We start from the raw sequence: 14,887 nt of genomic DNA, 5'->3' as shown, positions 1-14,887 counted from the left end.
TGCAGGACCCTGGCAGAGACACATGCCCGACTGGCATGTTCTCTCCCTCCTGGTCGGTCGTTCAGGAGCTTCAAAAGCTTTCTCCAGCCCGAACATCACAGCGACTGACACCAAGAGGCATCAGCACACATAGGGATCCTGCAGAGTATTTGCAGTTTGCGTAACAGAACTCAGTAGCACAGCATTTTGGCTAATCTACTTTTATTTACATATAATACACTCGGAGCATTCTGACTTAGCTCCTTCCTCTTTCTCATCAGACAGCACAGAGAAAAAGAACAAAGGACAATAGTCCCACTTCATGTAACACAGTAACACCAAAACACCCTGTCTTTGTCACTTCCCACACTGTGGAATGAAAACATACACCGTCACGTGATATACAACAGTCCCATGACTGCAACCACGGAGCAAGAATCCTAACAAGGAGTTCCTGAGTATCTGCAAACAGCTTCCATGAATCTAAGTGAATCTTTCAGACAACATAACTGCAGTGGGCACCAACCACCACTGCTCTGTTTTAAAAAGCTGGAGGAGGGGGAAATAAAGGAAAAACAAAGTCCCCCCCCTCCCACCTGCCACTTTCCACCCAGCCACAAGAAGTAGCAGCCCAGCAGGGCTTTGGATTTGGCAGTTTCACCACCTTGGGTTCTTCCTCACCTCCTTTGGATAGCTCTTTGAGAGCAGTAGTTAGTTAAGATGAGAGTTTGTGCTTTTTCTTTTGGTATGTCTGAAATCATGCTGAAGGTTTCAGGACTTCCAGGTCACCTCCGCTTACATTGCACAGCCTGTCTTTTGCTTGATTCACAGAGAAATCAAGACTTTAATATTGCAGCTGCTTTGCCAGTGTATCTCACATGTACCTCATTTTCAGAGTGTTGGCATTTTGAAATGTGCAGGATGAGAGACCTGAAATTGATGCAAAACTTAGGGAAAGGCGAGAGCCCTGTTCAGGGAGGGAACACCCAGGGAACATACATTTAAATGTGTGCCGAGCACACATTTAAATCCTGGGAACTGTATAGTTTGTCAAGGGTGCTGGGAACTGCAGCTCTTGAGGGGCAAACTACAGTTCCTGAGATTCTTTGGGGCAAACCATAAGCTTTCCTTTTTTTTCAAAAAATTTTTATTGGTTTTCCAAATTTAAAACAAACATCAACAGCCATAAAAAGAAAACATCAAAAAAACAAGCAAACAAACAGACATATATCTTAACTGTAAGAATTCCACTTTTGTTAACATTGTTAGGTGACTTCCTCGAATCCTCCTGGCTGAGTTTCCATATAAATCATTGTAGCAGTTTTCCAAAACTAATTTCTCATAAAATTTACATAGTCCAATTAACATCTTTCTTTCTTTTCGTTTTAACTTTTATCCATGGTATTCTACAACATCACATATTTAAATCCTAGGCCATTTTGGTGCTCTCAAGTAATTCTATTTAAGTTATTTTAACATATTTAACTAAATAATCTTTACATTTCTTCCATTCCTCTTGATACTCCTCTTCCTTCTGGTCGCGGACTCTTCCGGTCAGGTCAGCTAGCTCCGAAAAATCCATCATCTTCATCTGCCATTCCTCCACTGTTGGTACTTCTTGTGTTTTCCAATTTTTGGCCAGCAAAATTATAGCAGGAAACCATAAGCTTTACATGTATGTTGGATATGCTTTAAATGTATGGTATGGTTGTGACCTCAGTGTATAATGCTTTACCCAAACAGGAATGGACCGGGGTTTCTAATAGAGGCTAGTATGGTATAAGAGTAATACAGTGGTACCTCAGGTTAAGTACCTAATTCGTTCCGGAGGTCCGTACTTAACCTGAAACTGTTCTTAACCTGAAGCACCACTTTAGCTAATGGGGCCTCCTGCTGCTGTCGTGCCGCCGGAGCACGATTTCTGTTCTCATCCTGAAGCAAAGTACTTAACCTGAGGTAATATTTCTGGGTTAGTGGAGTCTGTAACCTGAAGCGTATGTAACCTGAAGCGTATGTAACCTGAGGTACCACTGTACTAGAAACAGTTAATATGTCATAAGCATAATAAGAAAAACAGCAGATTTTTCAGGACACACACAAAAAATTCTGGTGCACAAGAAAGAAAGAAAAATTGCCTCTTGAACAATAAGAAACAGGAGATCAGCAAGGAAGATAGTATGGTTGCCTAAGAGAACATGAGGGGGAGGTATTGACACAAGGGGCACATTGCTAAAAATTAAATACATCCTTTCTTCACCTTGTGTTTACCAACGAGGGCAGGGAAGAGATATCAAAACCAGACAGGCATTTCCCTGGAGACGGTAGGAGGCTGAATGAAATCGGCAGAGTGTTGGGGAAAAGGAGCAGGAAATTAGAACCTCTGTAGACCTAGGAGGAATGCACTTCCCAGAATCCTCCACAAAAAAAGGCAGAGGGATAAAGGACTCCTTGGTCAATTTATCCAAAAGCAGGAGGGTGCATGGCTAGGAGTGGAGAGGTTGGCTCATGGGCTAGATAGCCAACCTGGGAGCTTTCCTGCCACTAAATTGCCAACATTCTGGTAATCTTTGTATAAGCTTCTTAAATAAATGGAAACAGCGTGGCTTATGTCCCTTAGGATAGTGGCATGTGAACCAATAATATTAAAAGAATAACACGGCAGGTAAGCGACAGTACAAACTTAATATGTACATGTGCATAGCGCATGATCAGTGTGCATTTTGAGAGGTGCGGGAGGAAGCATTTGGATGAAAGGAGGTAAAATTCCAAATTATTGGTTGGCCACTGTGAGTACAGGATACTGGACTAGATGGGCTGCTGGCCTGACCCAACCCATTTTGGGTAGTGTACAATGTTTGTTCCTATGTTTTGTTTGTTTGTATACTTTACCAATACAGTGGTACCTTGGTTTAAGAACAGCTTAGTTTATGAACAACTTAGATTAAGAATGCTGCAAACCTGGAAGTAGGTGTTTTGGTTTGTGAACTTTGCCTTGGAAGCAGAACATGTTTTGCCAGAATGTGCCAGAAGCCCCCTTAAGTGCCACAGTCCTGGCTTACCACATTTTAAAATAAGTGAGGGAATATGCACATTACCATCTGAAGAGGAGAAGGAGTGCTGTAAGATAGGGTTCCCATATTTCAGAACATGAAAATCTGGACAAAAGTTGTTTGGGCCAAAGTTGTTGAGCTGTTTGACAGTGTTTGTGATGCCTCGATCCTGGGTTTGTCCTGGAACTTCCAGACGTATGGCAACCCTATGTAAGACCATGAAGTCCATACTATAAATGCCCTTACTGTACCACTAGGAAAGCCAGATATTCCCTCATCATGGCTGGAGGATCATGTTGCAGCTGAGAGGCCCCCTGTTGCACCCAGCTAGCCATCACTGAGTCCAATCTCCTTCTGCTTCCTAGTAGAAACAGGCAGCTGAACTTGGCGGCGAACCCAGTATCCCCTTCCAACACAAAGCATGATCTTCTATTGCATTTTAATTGTTTCTCTTGGAGTTTGATTCAGTGGGCCTCTTAGGAAGCCTCACTTCTTCTTCCTCTGAAAAGAAGGATAAAAGTACAACAAATCACGTGAAATCAGTCTATATCCTTCTTTTCCTCAGCACAGTGGGGCTTGGTGGGGTGGGGGAGGGGTTGATGGTTGGTGGTTGTATGATAACGACGGCTATTCTTTGCAAGCTTTTTTTTTTTGTCAGCAGTGAGGCAAAAGACAGGCAACTCTCCCTCCGCAGGGTTTTGGCAAACAGTCACCACAAAAAAGAGGGGACGCTCTGTCCTTCCAATATGGCAGGATGCCTTGGGGGTGACCGCAGGCTCCTGAAGAAAGGGTGCCAATAACTCAAGAAAGGGTGCTTTGTTCTGCAGCTCAGAACACTTCCAGTGCCACCCTGGGATACCATTTCTCTCCCAAATCAATGTAGCAAAACATCTCGCCTTTATTTTATTTTATTTCTGTACATTCATAGCGCACCTTTCTTCCATCATGGAAACCTTGTGTGGAATATATCTGGTTCCTGGGACAACTCCTGTCTGGGCACCAACCAGAGCACCAACCATCTTAGTGTTAGATAAAGTCAGCTCCGGTCCTTCGAGCTGATATGGCTCATCTTCGCTTGAGCCCAGCAGAGTATAACCCAGAGTCCGCAACAAAAGGATGAGGCAGGTATGGCTACATTGCTATGCTTTATTTCTAAGCTATGCTGAGAGCATACAAATATACATCTTGTCTCTGTGAGAAGCAGAGAGCAACTCCAACAAAGAAACGACAATACAAAGGAAACAGGAAACCAGTAAACGACACATCCCGTCTCCCTTTCCCGTGTGAATCCAACAGTATCTGGACTGTGGAATGAAAACATAGTCCTGTGACTACCAGCAGCTGCTCAGTGAGGGAAACAGAAACCAACATCTAGGACACATTCATAGTGTACCTTCAAGGCACTAGGACAGCACTTTAAACAGTCATGACTTCCCCCAAAGAATCCTGGGAATTGTGGTTTGTTAAGGGTGCTGAGTGTTGCTAGGAGACCCCTGTTCCACTCCCAGAGTTACACATTCCCAGAGTGGTTGAGCAGTCAAGCCCTCTTTCCCAGGGAATTTTGGCAGTGGGGGGGGGCAGGAAGCAAAGTGGGCGGGACAACAAAAGTTAACTTTGCCTTTCACTTCCTTTCTTCACAGACTCAACCCCCCCTTTTATTCTCTTTTCAAGAAGCATGTTCAAAGTTACCTCACATGTGCCCACTCAACGGCTTTGATTGGTAGAACTGGCCCTACTTCAGGTGCCACATAATACTTGTTCTGTATCTGTAAGAGCTCAATTGTTTAGTGCAGCAGTGCCTACATTTTGAAACTCCCTGCCGACTGAAATCAAGCAAGCACCTTCACTGTAAAAGCCCAACAAGATGCTTAGAAAGTTCAGCTGATTTTAATTGCTTCAGTATTTCTTTTTAAAAGAATTCTAAAAACATTTATTCAAAAGTTACAATACAATGTATTTTCAATCGCTATATCCCCTCCACAGACACCTCTGTGATGATGGCAGCATTACAATACCCTGCTCTTCTTCAATAAAAGATACCTCTGACACGATCCGGTCTCCCTCTTTTCCTCTGTTTTAGTATTTTGTATACCGTATTTTTCGCCCTATAGGACGCACTTTTCCCCCTCCAAAAATGAAGGGGAAATGTGTGTGCGTCCTATGGGGCGAATGCAGGCTTTCGCTGAAGCCTGGAGAGCAAGAGGAGTCGGTGCACAACGACCCCTCTCGCTCTCCAGGCTTCGCGGGCCTCTCCGCAAGCAGCAGGAGCGCTCCCGCTGCTTGTGGAGAGTTGCCTGCATGCCAAAGCCTGCGCGCGCTGAGATCAGCGCACCCAGGCTTCACGGACCTCTCCGCAAGCCGCGGGAGCGCTCCTGCTGCTTGCGGAGAGTTGCCTGCACGCCGAAGCCTGCGCGCACTGAGATCAGTGCGCCCAGGCTTTGCGGACCTCTCAGCAAGCAGCGGGAGCCAGCGCTGGGCTCCCACGGCTTGCAGAGAGCTGCCTGTTTGGGGGCTGGGGTCGGGGGAAGCTCGGGCCTCCCCCGCCGCAGCCCCGCGCCTGGGGGGGAAAAATAATTTTTCCCCTTTATTTCCCCCCCAAAAAACTAGGTGCGCCTTATGGGACGGTGCATCCTATAGGGCGAAAAATACGGTCCTTGAAAGTATGGCCGTGATTCCCCGCCCCCCCCCTAGATTTTCTTGTTCTATCTTTTCTGTAAACTTCTTTGAGATCTTGAAAAAAACCAAACACACACCTTCAAGCGGTATATGAAGTTTATGAAATAAATAATAAATAAATAAAAGTTCAAATCTCACCTCAGATAGACTTGTAAGGCAGCCATAGGCAGGTGCACTAAGTTGGGCCCAACATTTGGGGGGGGGGGACTGTCGTGTTTGCATGACATCACACACATGAATCCCTGCCCCTGTTGAACCACACCTGCTGGGATGTGTGGGCACCTGCTCTGGTGATTGTGGCAGAGGGACACAGAGGGTGAAAATACCCTCTAAGTCTCCCGCCCCCATCCTGTGGGCCTTTGCTTTGGCGATCGCAGTGAGGGGTGTGGAGGGCAAAAATCTCCCCCAAGCCTTCTGCTCCCACCCCCACCTGGCGTGCTAGTGCTCACCCAGGGGCAGTGGGGGGTGGCAGCTCCCTCAATATTGGGGCGACTCAGCCTTCTGTCTCAAAAGATTGAGGAGGTTGAAGTCCCTTCTGCCCCCTATATCCGCCGCCCCTGCTCATAGGCAAACCACGGTCTCCCAAACTATTCTTCTGCCTTTCAGACTCATTGTAGGGCTACTGAGGTAATGCAAAGTGCTTTGATCCCTGAATAAGAGCTGTATCAAAATGTAAAGTATCTGTATTAGTTGTAGCATTAAACATTGAACAGACTTGTCCAGTCTGAGTAAAAAAACCAAATCACGGACAAGTTTCTCTCTGTACAATTAAAATTAGCTTAACCAAGGTATTGTAATATTCTGTTTTGTTGTGGTGGTGGCGGTGGTTGTTACATTTACAGTGGTACCTTGGGTTAAGTACTTAATTCTTTCTGGAGGTCCATTTTTAACCTGAAACTGTTCTTAACCTGAAGCACCACTTTAGCTAATGGGGCCTCCTGCTGCCGCCACGCTGCCACCATGCGATTTCTCTTCTCATCCTGAAGCAAAGTTCTTAACCCAAGGTACTATTTCTGGGTTAGAGGAGTCTGTAACCTGAAGCATATGTAACCTGAAGCGTATGTAACCCGACGTACTACTGTATACCCCACCTTTTTCTCGAAAGAGCTCAAGGTGGGGCACATGGTTCTTTTCCTCCCGCCTTCTTTAATCCTCACAACAGCCCTGTGAGGTAGGTGGGGCTGAGAGGCAGTGATTGTCCCAAGGTCACACTCTGAGCTTCATGGTCGAACGGGGGTTTGAACCCTGGTCTCCCAGGTTCTAGTCTGACACTCTACCATACTGGCACAATATGGGTAAGAAGGAAATGACTATATTTAAGCTCTGATATATGAGTAGTTTCTGCTGTGGTTGTCACTAGCGCTGCCTGTTCCTGTTGTCAGCCATTGCTTTTGGTTGCTTTTATTGTCATTCATGATCCAAACTGTCTTGGAACTTTTAATTGAAGGACGGTATAGAGAAATGATAGGTCAGTGGTTGGGAACCCAGGGTCAAATGCAGCCCTCGAAGCCTCTCTATCTGGCCCCCAGAATTCTCCCCAGAGGCCACGCAGGGTGGTTCTAGACACAGGAAAAAACGCCACTATAAATAAATGAGAAATTAAATCGTTATAACAAAAGGAAAAAATGCTATGGAAAATCGATTAGAATATTATTATTTTTGACTCTCCAGCATCATCTGGTGTTTCATTCAACACGCTGTTTTTTTGACTAGTGTAACTGAGTCCTCAGTTCATACTAAGGCCACACTCTTCAGCCCTGCTTCTCGCCCCAAGTATTTATGCCTGGCTGGAATTTGTCCTCGAACTCTTGCAATGCCTCGATTGTCTGAATGCAGCTCAGTCCAGTTTTAGAGGATATACTGACCGGTCCTTTCATGTACGGGTCAGGGTTCAGGTCCAAACTGCTGTTGACTGTATGAGGCCACATTTATACACTCACTTTCTGAGGTATAATTAACTGCAAATTGTGAGGGCCACCCAACTTTGATGGAAGAATGTGTTATTATTGCCTGGCATTTATCCTCTAGTGATGGGAGAGGAGAAGAAAAAGGCCCTAATTATCCAAGGGCTCATTTCCTCACTTAAAAATCTCCAGAATCTGCTTGGCTCCTCGATTCTCTTAAGCAAACCTAAGAGCCATGCAACCGACTCTGATACCTCAGCACAAGCGACTCAGCAAACAAGCGATCCCTTGATTCCATTCTTGCCCCCATCCTCCCTAATGTCATCATAAATATCCTGGCTGCCTTCTCAAGCTGGATAAATGTGGACGTTTTACCAGTCTCCTCCATTTTGCTCCTCCAAACCATGTCAGAAATATACTGTACGTGGGAGGAAAAAGAGCTGATCTGACAACCATTTTAAAACACTGCTCCATTTGGCAGATTTAAATGCTGTTTTAAATATAGGCTGCGATAGAACGTACAAAAATAGCACTGAAAAATATCCTGTCATATTCCATATTGTGAGGAGCAAAAGAACCGGCCAGCAAAGCGAAATATTCAATTTTAAAGCACACACACACACACACACACACACACACACACACACTGCTTTCCTCAGTGCACATTGAAGAGCCTTGTAGAAACCTAAATACTATGCGATGCCTGAGCCCCCTTCGTTCAAATGCCGTTCCCTCCTAGGGATAAGTGAGTCTGTTCATTTTGGTTTCTCTCAGTTTCTCATTTTTCCAGTCTAAAGTTCAGTTCCTGGCATTTCCACATCAGTTTGCATTTTAAAAAAACAACAGAAAACCTCATGAAAATTCACCAGCATTTTAGTGCAAATTTCTCCTAATATTCTTGCCCACAATTTTGCCCCCAGACACCTTTTTGAAAAGCAATTTCCACAGATATAACACATTTATGTGTTATTTTCACCAGTATATGTATGCACATTTTGCCATTGTATATTCATTTTTGTACACATTATCTTGCAAAATTCAGAGAAGTGCAAATTTCGAAGGATGGTGGTGTTCAGTCTGCCTATTTATGTATTTAATAAAATAATTTATTTAACAAAACATACCATTTCAAGAAGTGTGAATTAGTTAGGTTCCCCTTTAAATGTGAACTGAACGGAATTTTTCTCCCATCCTTGCTTGGCTGTTTCTCTGTGTGAAATTCATTGGAGACCATGTATACACTATCATATTCTCTGGTTATCTCCCGCTTGGACTACTGCAATGCTCTTTTGTGGGGCTACCTTTGAAGGTGACTCAGAAACTACAATTAATCCAGAATGTGGCTACCAGACTGGTGATTGGGAGTGACCGCCAGGACCATACTGTATAACACCAGTCTTACATTGACTTACATTGGCTACAAGACCTACACTGGCTCCCAGTATGTTTCTAAGCATAATTCAAAATGTTGGGGTTGACCTTTAAAGCCCTAAATTTCCTGTATGCTATTTTGCCTGATTCGCACATTCTTTTGCAAGCAACTTCCCCCTAACATAGCGCATACGTTATTTTCACCAAAATATGCATTTTTAATGCACACTTCCCCCTAATATACACATCTCTGTCCACATGGCTGACTGGCAAACTACATTGTAAAATCCAGAGAAGCACAAGTTTTGAAGGATAACTGTGTTTCGCTTCATGCATTGTTTAGGGAAGAGCAAATCAGCAAAGTTTGCAGTGATATTAATAATATCAATAAAATGCAAATGGAACCATATTTATCTGCCATCCCTAATCAATTCTGTGGCTAAGTAAGGATTCGAACCCAGGTCTTCCCAGTCAAAGTGCACCACTTGATGAAGTGCACCACACTGGCGCCAACTTTACCCATAATGTGCAGGGGGTTTTTCCCCATCAGCCCAAAAGGACGGTACATGTTGATAAGACAATGCCAGAAGTATCAATGCACCTATTGGTGTTTTCTTTGGATCTCAGCCTTCCTGAAAAACCCTTTTGCTTCCCTTGATGTTCCTCAGAGAGTCACTCAAAGAGGAACGTATGATTGCCTTTCTTTCCTTTCTGCTTTAGGCAAAATATGATGGCAAATCTAATTAAAAAACCAGCCCCTGGCTCCCTCGTCTCCCATATGCATTGTTTCTACCGCCACATGGCCTCAGAAGTCAGCCATTAAACCAGCCCATGCAAAAAATAAATAAATCAGGGTGCTCCCTTTAAACCAGGCTGTTTGTGGACTTTATATTTAAACTCATGTAAGCAGGTTCCCTCTTAAACCAAGGAGACAGCTGAAGGGGCCTTTCCTGAAACAACCAACCTGTGCCAGCCAATCGTGTCGCAGGGTGCATCTGCTCCTTGGCGGTTAATCACCAGATGAGCAGAGAGATTTTGGCTTGAGGGGTGTTGAGGGATTTGCTTGTATGTTTTACACTTGGTTGCATAAATTAGTTGGCACAGACAACGGCCCCTTTTCATTCTGGGCTGTTGCGCATGCCCTGCTGCTACTCTCAATGTCTTGGGTCCCAGGTCGTCTCTTGGCAAGAGGGGGGCGGTGCGGTGTTGGGGTGAGATAATGAATCAGGAGCTTTAAGTAGGGTTGGCCGTGTGACCTATATTACAGAGGAGCAGTCCTCTATTCCAAGCCCAGCATAAAGTGTTTTTTTAAAAAATGAAATTAAAACCCCCAAAAGGGAGACTCATTGCTTATCAACAGTTAGTGCCTGGGCATCAGCTACAATGCACCACTAGTTACATTCTCCCCCCCCCCCCCATGATAATGACCTCATTGCTTATTGACACCAGGCAGGTCCCTTCATAGTACAGTGGTACCTCGGGTTACAGATGCTTCAAGTTACAGACGCTTTAGGTTACAGACTCCGCTAACCCAGAAATAGTACCTCGGGTTAAGAACTTTGCTTCAGGATGAGAACAGAAATCGTGCTCTGGCGGCACGGCGGCAGCAGGAGGCCCCATTAGCTAAAGTGGTGCTTCAGGTTAAGAACAGATCTCTGGAATGAATTAAGTTCTTAACTCGTATACAGTGGTACCTCAGGCTACAGACGCTTCAGGTTACATACGCTTCAGGTTACTCACTCCGCTAACCCAGAAATAGTGCTTCAGGTTAAGAACTTTGCTTCAGGATGAGAACAGAAATCGTGCTCCGGCGGTGCAGCCACAGCAGGAGGCCCCATTAGCTAAAGTGGTGCTTCAGGTTAAGAACAGTTTCAGGTTAAGAACGGACCTCTGGAACGAATTAAGTACTTAACCCGAGGTACCACTGTATCCTTTTAAGCTCCCTCTGAAAACATTTCTGTTTAGGCAAGCCGTACCCGAACATGTAAGAGCTGACTTGTGCTTTCATCCGTTTCTAGCTAACAGTTGGTATCAATTATATTTTGATTTTTTTTCTTAAATACCTTCTTTTAGCTTTGTTTTCTATTGACAATATTTAAATTAGCTATGTTTTTCTGCAAACTGCTTAGAGGTTGTATTTACAAGCAAGCGGTGTATAAATGTTGTTAAAACCAGGACTTTTTCTGGGGGTACTCAGTGGTACTCAAGTACCAGCACCTTCCCCAACCAAAAAAAGAAAAGCACTGGTTAAAATGCATTTAAAAATGCATTTCTATTTAAATCACAGAAATTGTTGTTATTTATTGTGCATCTATACATGTAAATCAGCACGTGCAAATCTTCTGCAAATATGTGCCTTCTTTTGTCCTGGGGGGACACTCAGTGAATCCAGGCAACTTGTTGGTCCAATGAAGGGGTAGGAAATCCTATGGATCCACATGCAGATGGGGGTGTAATTTTCATAAGGAATGCAGCTGGGGAGGGAAAGGGTTAAACCTCATGTATGCTACACAAGGTAATCCTGATGAAAATTGGGAGTCCCTGTTCTTAGTACAGTGGTACCTCAGAAGTTAAGCAGAATCCGTTCCCGTAGTCCGTCCGACTTCGAAAACGTTCAGAAATCAAAGCATGGCTTCTGATTGGCTGCAAGAAGCCCCTGCAGCCAATCGGAAGCCTCGGAAGCTGCATCGGACGTCCATGTTCCAAAGAACGTACGCAAACCAGGATATTCACTTCCGGGTATGCGGCGTTTGGGAGCCAAAACATTCAACTCGCAAGGCGTTTGTCAACCAAGGTACGACTGTATTTAAATTTGAAAAAAACATAGCGAGATGAAGCTACATGCTAAGGCATGGCTGAAGAACCCTTTCCAGGCTGAGGGCCACATTCCTTTTTAAGCAACCCTCTGGGGGCCACCTGACTTTCCAGGTCTCAGCTCTTGACTTTGTGAAATAATAGACAAATATACCTAAGATATATGTAGAATGCTTTTATTCACTCCCCACCCCGACACTTGGCATAAGAAAGGCACATTTTCATGGTGAAAGGCTTCATTTGTCCTAAGATCAAGGTAATTATTAAAACTGTGGGGAAATGGCCAAATGGTTTTTATTATCCAAAAAGCAGGCCCTCCACACCTCTCTCTCTCTCTCTTTTAGTTGTTAAGCACTAGGGCTGGCCAGAGTCCAGGGCTGGCTCTCACAATGCATATACATCACTTGATTCCTAACATGTTATTACTGCTCGCTAGATGACTTGCAGTTGAACGCTTAAACCAATTCCCGGGCAAACCATTGCATTTGAGGCAACGCCAGGAGATATGAAAGTTCTAACCTGCGCCGTGCGAGACTTGCAACATCTCATTCACACATGCAAATTATCGCTTGATGCTGCAGTCAGCAAGCACGATGAGCCCCGCCTGTGTGAACTGCATGTTATACTTACCCTGGTTATATCCATACTACATTACTGCAATGTTCTCTACATGGGGCTGCCATTAAAGACAACCGAGAAATGTCACAATGCAGCTATTTTCTAATACCAGTTCTGTGCTATTTGCATTGGTAGCCTAATTGTTTATAGGGCCAGCTTGCTCGAGTTAACCTTTAAGGCCCTGATTGGTTTGGAATTGAGTTATGTGAAACACCCTAGGGATGGATGGACCTGTCAATTTTGCTTCTCTCCATTTCTCATTCTCTCCCCCCCCCCCCCCGGTCTTAAATTCGCCACATTTCTGTGAATTTCTCCTAATAAACACATTTTTGTATGCAGTTTTGAATAATACACCTATTTTGCAAGTGGTTTTCCCCAATTTATTTCTTTTTTTCAAGCTATTTTTACTAATATGTTCATTTTTGCAAACATCATTTGGCTGAGGTACTGCATTGCAAAATTCATTTTTTTTAAAAGATATTTATTGGAGTTTTACAAAAACATAAATTTAAAAGATCATATAAAAAGAAAGAAATACAATAAAAGAAACATAGAAAAATACATAAAATAAGAAAAAGAAGAATAAAAACAAATCCATTTTTGTAACCCTAACTCATTATCTTATTTCCTTGGCCTCCTCACACCTCCCCTTTTTGTATCCCCATTTAAATAATCAAATCAGCAAATCCTTACCCTCTTTTGTTTATCTTAACTCAATATCTTAACATATTATAACTCTATATTTTCATCCATTTTCAGTTCAATTTTGCATACTCTTGTTCTGCATTGCAAAATTCAGATAAGCGTGAATTTTGAAAAATGACTTCGGTTCTTGCATTTTTCAGGAAATGCAAAACGGGGAGGTTTGCCTTGGAAATGTGAACTAAATCAAATTTCTCCTCTGCATAAATAAACCTGCCAGGCAATACAACCTGGTCTACTGTCAAGACCCATCAGACTGCAAGGGTCCAGAGAAAGGACTTTTCCAGTGGTAGATCCATATCTGTGCTCATATGACCTTGAAGCAGATGTTTTAAAACCTTCATAATCTGCTTGGCTTTCTACTGAATTTCATGGTTTTGTGCTTCTGTAACATTTTGGCTGCTTCTGCTTTTTAGTTATTTTCACTATTTGCTCCGGTTACAATTTCAGCGTGTATTCAATATATTGTATTGGTTGGTTTCATGTATATTGTGTGTTCAATATATTGTATCGGGGTTTTTGAGAACAATCTTGCCAGGGTTTGCCCTTAAAGGCAGGGTGTAATTACAAATGCAACCAATGAAAAATAAAATAAAGTGGTCCATCAGCTCAGTTAGAAATCATGTTTGAAATAAATAAATCAATAAATGGAAATAAGATCTGTAATTCTGTGCTTTTTCTTCTTTGATTTCTATAGGCAAATGTGCAGCATTGGACCCAAGAAATTGCAGCATTGCTTGCACCCCTCTAGCAGAAGTAGGGATGGGGAACTGCAATGAATGCTGTTGGAAGCGTCTTCAGATGGAGCTTGGAAAGTTCTAGTTCTAGCTCAAGCTCAACGTGTCCAAAAGGAATTGCTTCTTCTTCACATTCATCCTTTTACGAAATGGACTTGTTGGGTTCATATTCAGTTTGCTGTTCAATTCAGGTTCATCCAAGTGATCCTCAGCATTTTTTCTCTCCCACCATTCAGAATGCTTCAAGCAGCTGTGCTGAAGTATGGAATATACTTAAGAAGAGAAAGAAAACATCAAAACACACGCAGAAACACACCAGAATGTGATTTTTTAAAATCATTTATTTCCCCCAACCATTATGTTCTTTCAGCTTAAAGGCTCAAAGAGGATAAAGAGGGGGTTTTTTTAAAAAAAAATGCATGAGCTTGAAAATGAACTAGAAAATTCATTAAACTTATTTCGTGTTCCATTCACCTAGCAATTATGGTAACTACTTTCAGGTGTAATATAGAGATTTTTGAACTAATTCAGTGAACTTAGGCCTCATCTGCGCTATACATTTAAAGCAGTCACTTCAGGGGTGCCAACTTGAATAAAATATTGTGGGTGTCCAGGTATGCCATGCCCTGCATAATCAATCACATGATGCGGTGAACACACATTATTTGAATGGCAATGCCCATCAACTTTGGGGGCCCCCAGCCCCCTCACATATATTATTGGGGGACCTCAACCCCTAGGAGTTGGCTTCCATGAGCCACTTTAGCACTCATGGCTTTCCCCAAAGCATGCTGGGAATTGTAGTTTGTTAAGGGTGCTGAGAGTTGTTAGGAGACCTGTAGCTCCTCACCGAGCTACAATACCCAGAGTTCCCTGAGAAGAGAGATTAATTGTTAAAACTATTTCTGCATGGTTTACGTGTTTCATTGTCTTATTCCTATACAACCATTTATTTATCGCCATAGCAATTTATCTCAGCAATAAAACTTGTTTGAATGGTGATGCAAGTCGTACCTTGGTTTTTGAACAGCTTAGT

General features: G+C 43.2%; 1 long non-coding RNA gene across 1 annotated transcript in view; it reads left to right on the top strand.

The window, feature by feature from the left end:
* Nucleotides 1-14,251, top strand: part of LOC310749783 — an 82,488-nt gene extending 68,237 nt beyond the window's left edge. Inside the window, exon 3 of the long non-coding RNA XR_014541779.1 lies at nt 13,812-14,251. This is a non-coding gene — a long non-coding RNA (uncharacterized lncRNA). The remainder of the gene's footprint in view (nt 1-13,811) is intronic.
* The last annotated feature ends 636 nt before the right edge of the window (nt 14,252-14,887 follow it).

The sequence above is a fragment of the Podarcis filfolensis genome (assembly GCF_964270895.1).
Source record: "Podarcis filfolensis genome assembly, chromosome: 14".
Taxonomy (NCBI): Eukaryota; Metazoa; Chordata; class Lepidosauria; order Squamata; family Lacertidae; genus Podarcis; species Podarcis filfolensis.
The sequence above is the reverse complement of the archived record's forward strand: the minus strand, read 5'-3'. Positions and strand labels throughout refer to the sequence as shown.